Source organism: Osmia lignaria, unplaced genomic scaffold, assembly GCF_051020975.1.
Source record: "Osmia lignaria lignaria isolate PbOS001 unplaced genomic scaffold, iyOsmLign1 scaffold0011, whole genome shotgun sequence".
NCBI lineage: Eukaryota > Metazoa > Arthropoda > Insecta > Hymenoptera > Megachilidae > Osmia > Osmia lignaria.
The window spans coordinates 320,001-331,227 of record NW_027478165.1 but is presented as its reverse complement, the minus strand read 5'-3'; positions in this window follow the sequence as shown (position 1 = coordinate 331,227).

Below are 11,227 nucleotides of genomic sequence, written 5' to 3'. Positions count from 1 at the left end.
TTAGAACCGATTAGTCGAAAAATATTAACAATCATATTTTTGCATTCTGTACCGTGCATTCATCGTTAAACACTATTAAACTAACGTCCGTGATGGTATAAATGCAGATTTTCGCTCCGTTTAGCCAAAATAACGAACTTTAGGTGCGCTCCGAAATATTTCAAAGTCCCAGCGGCGTATTGCTTCGCCTCTTAGAAACGATTAGTCGAAAAATTTTAACAATCATATTTTTGCATTCTGTACCGTGCATTCATCGTTAAACACTATTAAACTAACGTCCGCGATGGTATAAATGCAGATTTTCGCTCCGTTTAGCCAAAATAACGAACTTTAGGTGCGCTCCGAAATATTTCAAAGTCCCAGCGGCGTATTGCTTCGCCTCTTAGAACCGATTAGTCGAAAAATTTTAACAATCATATTTTTGCATTCTGTACCGTGCATTCATCGTTAAACACTATTAAACTAACGTCCGTGATGGTATAAATGCAGATTTTCGCTCCGTTTAGCCAAAATAACGAACTTTAGGTGCGCTCCGAAATATTACAAAGTCCCAGCGGCGTATTGCTTCGCCTCTTAGAAACGATTAGTCGAAAAATTTTAACAATCATATTTTTGCATTCTGTACCGTGCATTCATCGTTAAACACTATTAAACTAACGTCCGCGATGGTATAAATGCAGATTTTCGCTCCGTTTAGCCAAAATAACGAACTTTAGGTGCGCTCCGAAATATTTCAAAGTCCCAGCGGCGTATTGCTTCGCCTCTTAGAAACGATTAGTCGAAAAATTTTAACAATCATATTTTTGCATTCTGTACCGTGCATTCATCGTTAAACACTATTAAACTAACGTCCGCGATGGTATAAATGCAGATTTTCGCTCCGTTTAGCCAAAATAACGAACTTTAGGTGCGCTCCGAAATATTTCAAAGTCCCAGCGGCGTATTGCTTCGCCTCTTAGAACCGATTAGTCGAAAAATTTTAACAATCATATTTTTGCATTCTGTACCGTGCATTCATCGTTAAACACTATTAAACTAACGTCCGTGATGGTATAAATGAAGATTTTCGCTCCGTTTAGCCAAAATAACGAACTTTAGGTGCGCTCCGAAATATTTCAAAGTCCCAGCGGCGTATTGCTTCGCCTCTTAGAACCGATTAGTCGAAAAATTTTAACAATCATATTTTTGCATTCATCGTTAAACACTATTAAACTAACGTCCGTGATGGTATAAATGAAGATTTTCGGTCCGTTTAGCCAAAATAACGAACTTTAGGTGCGCTCCGAAATATTTCAAAGTCCCAGCGGCGTATTGCTTCGCCTCTTAGAACCGATTAGTCGAAAAATTTTAACAATCATATTTTTGCATTCTGTACCGTGCATTCATCGTTAAACACTATTAAACTAACGTCCGTGATGGTACAAATGAAGATTTTCGCTCCGTTTAGCCAAAATAACGAACTTTAGGTGCGCTCCGAAATATTTCAAAGTCCCAGCGGCGTATTGCTTCGCCTCTTAGAACCGATTAGTCGAAAAATTTTAACAATCATATTTTTGCATTCTGTACCGTGCATCCATCGTTAAACACTATTAAACTAACGTCCGTGATGGTATAAATGAAGATTTTCGTTCCGTTTAGCCAAAATAACGAACTTTAGGTGCGCTCCGAAATATTTCAAAGTCCCAGCGGCGTGTTGCTTCGCCTCTTAGAACCGATTAGTCGAAAAATTTTAACAATCATATTTTTGCATTCTGTACCGTGCATTCATCGTTAAACACTATTAAACTAACGTCCGTGATGGTATAAATGAAGATTTTCGCTCCGTTTAGCCAAAATAACGAACTTTAGGTGCGCTCCGAAATATTTCAAAGTCCCAGCGGCGTATTGCTTCGCCTCTTAGAACCGATTAGTCGAAAAATTTTAACAATCATATTTTTGCATTCTGTACCGTGCATTCATCGTTAAACACTATTAAACTAACGTCCGTGATGGTATAAATGAAGATTTTCGCTCCGTTTAGCCAAAATAACGAACTTTAGGTGCGCTCCGAAATATTTCAAAGTCCCAGCGGCGTATTGCTTCGCCTCTTAGAACCGATTAGTCGAAAAATTTTAACAATCATATTTTTGCATTCTGTACCGTGCATTCATCGTTAAACACTATTAAACTAACGTCCGTGATGGTATAAATGAAGATCTTCGCTCCGTTTAGCCAAAATAACGAACTTTAGGTGCGCTCCGAAATATTTCAAAGTCCCAGCCGCGTATTGCTTCGCCTCTTAGAACCGATTAGTCGAAAAATTTTAACAATCATATTTTTGCATTCTGTACCGTGCATTCATCGTTAAACACTATTAAACTAACGTCCGTGATGGTATAAATGAAGATTTTCGCTCCGTTTAGCCAAAATAACGAACTTTAGGTGCGCTCCGAAATATTTCAAAGTCCCAGCGGCGTATTGCTTCGCCTCTTAGAACCGATTAGTCGAAAAATTTTAACAATCATATTTTTGCATTCTGTACCGTGCATTCATCGTTAAACACTATTAAACTAACGTCCGTGATGGTATAAATGAAGATTTTCGCTCCGTTTAGCCAAAATAACGAACTTTAGGTGCGCTCCGAAATATTTCAAAGTCCCAGCGGCGTATTGCTTCGCCTCTTAGAACCGATTAGTCGAAAAATTTTAACAATCATATTTTTGCATTCTGTACCGTGCATTCATCGTTAAACACTATTAAACTAACGTCCGTGATGGTATAAATGCAGATTTTCGCTCCGTTTAGCCAAAATAACGAACTTTAGGTGCGCTCCGAAATATTTCAAAGTCCCAGCGGCGTATTGCTTCGCCTCTTAGAACCGATTAGTCGAAAAATTTTAACAATCATATTTTTGCATTCTGTACCGTGCATTCATCGTTAAACACTATTAAACTAACGTCCGTGATGGTATAAATGAAGATCTTCGCTCCGTTTAGCCAAAATAACGAACTTTAGGTGCGCTCCGAAATATTTCAAAGTCCCAGCCGCGTATTGCTTCGCCTCTTAGAACCGATTAGTCGAAAAATTTTAACAATCATATTTTTGCATTCTGTACCGTGCATTCATCGTTAAACACTATTAAACTAACGTCCGTGATGGTATAAATGAAGATTTTCGCTCCGTTTAGCCAAAATAACGAACTTTAGGTGCGCTCCGAAATATTTCAAAGTCCCAGCGGCGTATTGCTTCGCCTCTTAGAACCGATTAGTCGAAAAATTTTAACAATCATATTTTTGCATTCTGTACCGTGCATTCATCGTTAAACACTATTAAACTAACGTCCGTGATGGTATAAATGAAGATTTTCGCTCCGTTTAGCCAAAATAACGAACTTTAGGTGCGCTCCGAAATATTTCAAAGTCCCAGCGGCGTATTGCTTCGCCTCTTAGAACCGATTAGTCGAAAAATTTTAACAATCATATTTTTGCATTCTGTACCGTGCATTCATCGTTAAACACTATTAAACTAACGTCCGTGATGGTATAAATGCAGATTTTCGCTCCGTTTAGCCAAAATAACGAACTTTAGGTGCGCTCCGAAATATTTCAAAGTCCCAGCGGCGTATTGCTTCGCCTCTTAGAACCGATTAGTCGAAAAATTTTAACAATCATATTTTTGCATTCTGTACCGTGCATTCATCGTTAAACACTATTAAACTAACGTCCGCGATGGTATAAATGCAGATTTTCGCTCCGTTTAGCCAAAATAACGAACTTTAGGTGCGCTCCGAAATATTTCAAAGTCCCAGCGGCGTATTGCTTCGCCTCTTAGAACCGATTAGTCGAAAAATTTTAACAATCATATTTTTGCATTCTGTACCGTGCATTCATCGTTAAACACTATTAAACTAACGTCCGTGATGGTATAAATGAAGATTTTCGCTCCGTTTAGCCAAAATAACGAACTTTAGGTGCGCTCCGAAATATTTCAAAGTCCCAGCGGCGTATTGCTTCGCCTCTTAGAACCGATTAGTCGAAAAATTTTAACAATCATATTTTTGCATTCTGTACCGTGCATCCATCGTTAAACACTATTAAACTAACGTCCGTGATGGTATAAATGAAGATTTTCGCTCCGTTTAGCCAAAATAACGAACTTTAGGTGCGCTCCGAAATATTTCAAAGTCCCAGCGGCGTATTGCTTCGCCTCTTAGAACCGATTAGTCGAAAAATTTTAACAATCATATTTTTGCATTCTGTACCGTGCATTCATCGTTAAACACTATTAAACTAACGTCCGTGATGGTATAAATGAAGATCTTCGCTCCGTTTAGCCAAAATAACGAACTTTAGGTGCGCTCCGAAATATTTCAAAGTCCCAGCGGCGTATTGCTTCGCCTCTTAGAACCGATTAGTCGAAAAATTTTAACAATCATATTTTTGCATTCTGTACCGTGCATTCATCGTTAAACACTATTAAACTAACGTCCGCGATGGTATAAATGCAGATTTTCGCTCCGTTTAGCCAAAATAACGAACTTTAGGTGCGCTCCGAAATATTTCAAAGTCCCAGCGGCGTATTGCTTCGCCTCTTAGAACCGATTAGTCGAAAAATTTTAACAATCATATTTTTGCATTCTGTACCGTGCATTCATCGTTAAACACTATTAAACTAACGTCCGTGATGGTATAAATGAAGATTTTCGCTCCGTTTAGCCAAAATAACGAACTTTAGGTGCGCTCCGAAATATTTCAAAGTCCCAGCGGCGTATTGCTTCGCCTCTTAGAACCGATTAGTCGAAAAATTTTAACAATCATATTTTTGCATTCTGTACCGTGCATCCATCGTTAAACACTATTAAACTAACGTCCGTGATGGTATAAATGAAGATTTTCGCTCCGTTTAGCCAAAATAACGAACTTTAGGTGCGCTCCGAAATATTTCAAAGTCCCAGCGGCGTATTGCTTCGCCTCTTAGAACCGATTAGTCGAAAAATTTTAACAATCATATTTTTGCATTCTGTACCGTGCATTCATCGTTAAACACTATTAAACTAACGTCCGTGATGGTATAAATGAAGATCTTCGCTCCGTTTAGCCAAAATAACGAACTTTAGGTGCGCTCCGAAATATTTCAAAGTCCCAGCCGCGTATTGCTTCGCCTCTTAGAACCGATTAGTCGAAAAATTTTAACAATCATATTTTTGCATTCTGTACCGTGCATTCATCGTTAAACACTATTAAACTAACGTCCGTGATGGTATAAATGAAGATTTTCGCTCCGTTTAGCCAAAATAACGAACTTTAGGTGCGCTCCGAAATATTTCAAAGTCCCAGCGGCGTATTGCTTCGCCTCTTAGAACCGATTAGTCGAAAAATTTTAACAATCATATTTTTGCATTCTGTACCGTGCATTCATCGTTAAACACTATTAAACTAACGTCCGCGATGGTATAAATGCAGATTTTGGCTCCATTTAGCCAAAATAACGAACTTTAGGTGCGCTCCGAAATATTTCAAAGTCCCAGCCGCGTATTGCTTCGCCTCTTAGAACCGATTAGTCGAAAAATTTTAACAATCATATTTTTGCATTCTGTACCGTGCATTCATCGTTAAACACTATTAAACTAACGTCCGTGATGGTATAAATGAAGATTTTCGCTCCGTTTAGCCAAAATAACGAACTTTAGGTGCGCTCCGAAATATTTCAAAGTCCCAGCGGCGTATTGCTTCGCCTCTTAGAACCGATTAGTCGAAAAATATTAACAATCATATTTTTGCATTCTGTACCGTGCATTCATCGTTAAACACTATTAAACTAACGTCCGTGATGGTATAAATGCAGATTTTCGCTCCGTTTAGCCAAAATAACGAACTTTAGGTGCGCTCCGAAATATTTCAAAGTCCCAGCGGCGTATTGCTTCGCCTCTTAGAAACGATTAGTCGAAAAATTTTAACAATCATATTTTTGCATTCTGTACCGTGCATTCATCGTTAAACACTATTAAACTAACGTCCGCGATGGTATAAATGCAGATTTTCGCTCCGTTTAGCCAAAATAACGAACTTTAGGTGCGCTCCGAAATATTTCAAAGTCCCAGCGGCGTATTGCTTCGCCTCTTAGAACCGATTAGTCGAAAAATTTTAACAATCATATTTTTGCATTCTGTACCGTGCATTCATCGTTAAACACTATTAAACTAACGTCCGTGATGGTATAAATGAAGATTTTCGCTCCGTTTAGCCAAAATAACGAACTTTAGGTGCGCTCCGAAATATTTCAAAGTCCCAGCGGCGTATTGCTTCGCCTCTTAGAACCGATTAGTCGAAAAATTTTAACAATCATATTTTTGCATTCTGTACCGTGCATTCATCGTTAAACACTATTAAACTAACGTCCGTGATGGTATAAATGAAGATTTTCGCTCCGTTTAGCCAAAATAACGAACTTTAGGTGCGCTCCGAAATATTTCAAAGTCCCAGCGGCGTATTGCTTCGCCTCTTAGAACCGATTAGTCGAAAAATTTTAACAATCATATTTTTGCATTCTGTACCGTGCATTCATCGTTAAACACTATTAAACTAACGTCCGTGATGGTATAAATGAAGATTTTCGCTCCGTTTAGCCAAAATAACGAACTTTAGGTGCGCTCCGAAATATTTCAAAGTCCCAGCGGCGTATTGCTTCGCCTCTTAGAACCGATTAGTCGAAAAATTTTAACAATCATATTTTTGCATTCTGTACCGTGCATTCATCGTTAAACACTATTAAACTAACGTCCGTGATGGTATAAATGAAGATTTTCGCTCCGTTTAGCCAAAATAACGAACTTTAGGTGCGCTCCGAAATATTTCAAAGTCCCAGCGGCGTATTGCTTCGCCTCTTAGAACCGATTAGTCGAAAAATTTTAACAATCATATTTTTGCATTCTGTACCGTGCATTCATCGTTAAACACTATTAAACTAACGTCCGCGATGGTATAAATGCAGATTTTGGCTCCATTTAGCCAAAATAACGAACTTTAGGTGCGCTCCGAAATATTTCAAAGTCCCAGCCGCGTATTGCTTCGCCTCTTAGAACCGATTAGTCGAAAAATTTTAACAATCATATTTTTGCATTCTGTACCGTGCATTCATCGTTAAACACTATTAAACTAACGTCCGTGATGGTATAAATGAAGATTTTCGCTCCGTTTAGCCAAAATAACGAACTTTAGGTGCGCTCCGAAATATTTCAAAGTCCCAGCGGCGTATTGCTTCGCCTCTTAGAACCGATTAGTCGAAAAATATTAACAATCATATTTTTGCATTCTGTACCGTGCATTCATCGTTAAACACTATTAAACTAACGTCCGTGATGGTATAAATGCAGATTTTCGCTCCGTTTAGCCAAAATAACGAACTTTAGGTGCGCTCCGAAATATTTCAAAGTCCCAGCGGCGTATTGCTTCGCCTCTTAGAAACGATTAGTCGAAAAATTTTAACAATCATATTTTTGCATTCTGTACCGTGCATTCATCGTTAAACACTATTAAACTAACGTCCGCGATGGTATAAATGCAGATTTTCGCTCCGTTTAGCCAAAATAACGAACTTTAGGTGCGCTCCGAAATATTTCAAAGTCCCAGCGGCGTATTGCTTCGCCTCTTAGAACCGATTAGTCGAAAAATTTTAACAATCATATTTTTGCATTCTGTACCGTGCATTCATCGTTAAACACTATTAAACTAACGTCCGTGATGGTATAAATGAAGATTTTCGCTCCGTTTAGCCAAAATAACGAACTTTAGGTGCGCTCCGAAATATTTCAAAGTCCCAGCGGCGTATTGCTTCGCCTCTTAGAACCGATTAGTCGAAAAATTTTAACAATCATATTTTTGCATTCTGTACCGTGCATTCATCGTTAAACACTATTAAACTAACGTCCGTGATGGTATAAATGAAGATTTTCGCTCCGTTTAGCCAAAATAACGAACTTTAGGTGCGCTCCGAAATATTTCAAAGTCCCAGCGGCGTATTGCTTCGCCTCTTAGAACCGATTAGTCGAAAAATTTTAACAATCATATTTTTGCATTCTGTACCGTGCATCCATCGTTAAACACTATTAAACTAACGTCCGTGATGGTATAAATGAAGATTTTCGCTCCGTTTAGCCAAAATAACGAACTTTAGGTGCGCTCCGAAATATTTCAAAGTCCCAGCGGCGTGTTGCTTCGCCTCTTAGAACCGATTAGTCGAAAAATTTTAACAATCATATTTTTGCATTCTGTACCGTGCATTCATCGTTAAACACTATTAAACTAACGTCCGTGATGGTATAAATGAAGATTTTCGCTCCGTTTAGCCAAAATAACGAACTTTAGGTGCGCTCCGAAATATTTCAAAGTCCCAGCGGCGTATTGCTTCGCCTCTTAGAACCGATTAGTCGAAAAATTTTAACAATCATATTTTTGCATTCTGTACCGTGCATTCATCGTTAAACACTATTAAACTAACGTCCGTGATGGTATAAATGAAGATTTTCGCTCCGTTTAGCCAAAATAACGAACTTTAGGTGCGCTCCGAAATATTTCAAAGTCCCAGCGGCGTATTGCTTCGCCTCTTAGAACCGATTAGTCGAAAAATTTTAACAATCATATTTTTGCATTCTGTACCGTGCATTCATCGTTAAACACTATTAAACTAACGTCCGTGATGGTATAAATGAAGATCTTCGCTCCGTTTAGCCAAAATAACGAACTTTAGGTGCGCTCCGAAATATTTCAAAGTCCCAGCCGCGTATTGCTTCGCCTCTTAGAACCGATTAGTCGAAAAATTTTAACAATCATATTTTTGCATTCTGTACCGTGCATTCATCGTTAAACACTATTAAACTAACGTCCGTGATGGTATAAATGAAGATTTTCGCTCCGTTTAGCCAAAATAACGAACTTTAGGTGCGCTCCGAAATATTTCAAAGTCCCAGCGGCGTATTGCTTCGCCTCTTAGAACCGATTAGTCGAAAAATTTTAACAATCATATTTTTGCATTCTGTACCGTGCATTCATCGTTAAACACTATTAAACTAACGTCCGTGATGGTATAAATGAAGATTTTCGCTCCGTTTAGCCAAAATAACGAACTTTAGGTGCGCTCCGAAATATTTCAAAGTCCCAGCCGCGTATTGCTTCGCCTCTTAGAACCGATTAGTCGAAAAATTTTAACAATCATATTTTTGCATTCTGTACCGTGCATTCATCGTTAAACACTATTAAACTAACGTCCGTGATGGTATAAATGAAGATTTTCGCTCCGTTTAGCCAAAATAACGAACTTTAGGTGCGCTCCGAAATATTTCAAAGTCCCAGCGGCGTATTGCTTCGCCTCTTAGAACCGATTAGTCGAAAAATTTTAACAATCATATTTTTGCATTCTGTACCGTGCATTCATCGTTAAACACTATTAAACTAACGTCCGTGATGGTATAAATGAAGATTTTCGCTCCGTTTAGCCAAAATAACGAACTTTAGGTGCGCTCCGAAATATTTCAAAGTCCCAGCGGCGTATTGCTTCGCCTCTTAGAACCGATTAGTCGAAAAATTTTAACAATCATATTTTTGCATTCTGTACCGTGCATTCATCGTTAAACACTATTGAACTAACGTCCGTGATGGTATAAATGCAGATTTTCGCTCCGTTTAGCCAAAATAACGAACTTTAGGTGCGCTCCGAAATATTTCAAAGTCCCAGCGGCGTATTGCTTCGCCTCTTAGAACCGATTAGTCGAAAAATTTTAACAATCATATTTTTGCATTCTGTACCGTGCATTCATCGTTAAACACTATTAAACTAACGTCCGCGATGGTATAAATGCAGATTTTCGCTCCGTTTAGCCAAAATAACGAACTTTAGGTGCGCTCCGAAATATTTCAAAGTCCCAGCGGCGTATTGCTTCGCCTCTTAGAACCGATTAGTCGAAAAATTTTAACAATCATATTTTTGCATTCTGTACCGTGCATTCATCGTTAAACACTATTAAACTAACGTCCGTGATGGTATAAATGAAGATTTTCGCTCCGTTTAGCCAAAATAACGAACTTTAGGTGCGCTCCGAAATATTTCAAAGTCCCAGCGGCGTATTGCTTCGCCTCTTAGAACCGATTAGTCGAAAAATTTTAACAATCATATTTTTGCATTCTGTACCGTGCATTCATCGTTAAACACTATTAAACTAACGTCCGCGATGGTATAAATGCAGATTTTCGCTCCGTTTAGCCAGAATAACGAACTTTAGGTGCGCTCCGAAATATTTCAAAGTCCCAGCGGCGTATTGCTTCGCCTCTTAGAACCGATTAGTCGAAAAATTTTAACAATCATATTTTTGCATTCTGTACCGTGCATTCATCGTTAAACACTATTAAACTAACGTCCGTGATGGTATAAATGAAGATTTTCGCTCCGTTTAGCCAAAATAACGAACTTTAGGTGCGCTCCGAAATATTTCAAAGTCCCAGCGGCGTATTGCTTCGCCTCTTAGAACCGATTAGTCGAAAAATTTTAACAATCATATTTTTGCATTCTGTACCGTGCATTCATCGTTAAACACTATTAAACTAACGTCCGTGATGGTATAAATGCAGATTTTCGCTCCGTTTAGCCAAAATAACGAACTTTAGGTGCGCTCCGAAATATTTCAAAGTCCCAGCGGCGTATTGCTTCGCCTCTTAGAACCGATTAGTCGAAAAATTTTAACAATCATATTTTTGCATTCTGTACCGTGCATTCATCGTTAAACACTATTAAACTAACGTCCGCGATGGTATAAATGCAGATTTTGGCTCCGTTTAGCCAAAATAACGAACTTTAGGTGCGCTCCGAAATATTTCAAAGTCCCAGCGGCGTATTGCTTCGCCTCTTAGAACCGATTAGTCGAAAAATTTTAACAATCATATTTTTGCATTCTGTACCGTGCATTCATCGTTAAACACTATTAAACTAACGTCCGCGATGGTATAAATGCAGATTTTGGCTCCGTTTAGCCAAAATAACGAACTTTAGGTGCGCTCCGAAATATTTCAAAGTCCCAGCCGCGTATTGCTTTGCCCCGAAATTTTTCAAAGTTCCAGCGGCGTGTTGCTTTCAAAGTGCCTCCCTCTAAATACCGATCGGCAGGCCGCTAGGTCGGCGACGCACGGGCTTACGCCCAGGCGTATACGGGGGCAAATCGCCGTGAGAGCGTGCGATTTTGACTTTCGCAATAAGATAGTCT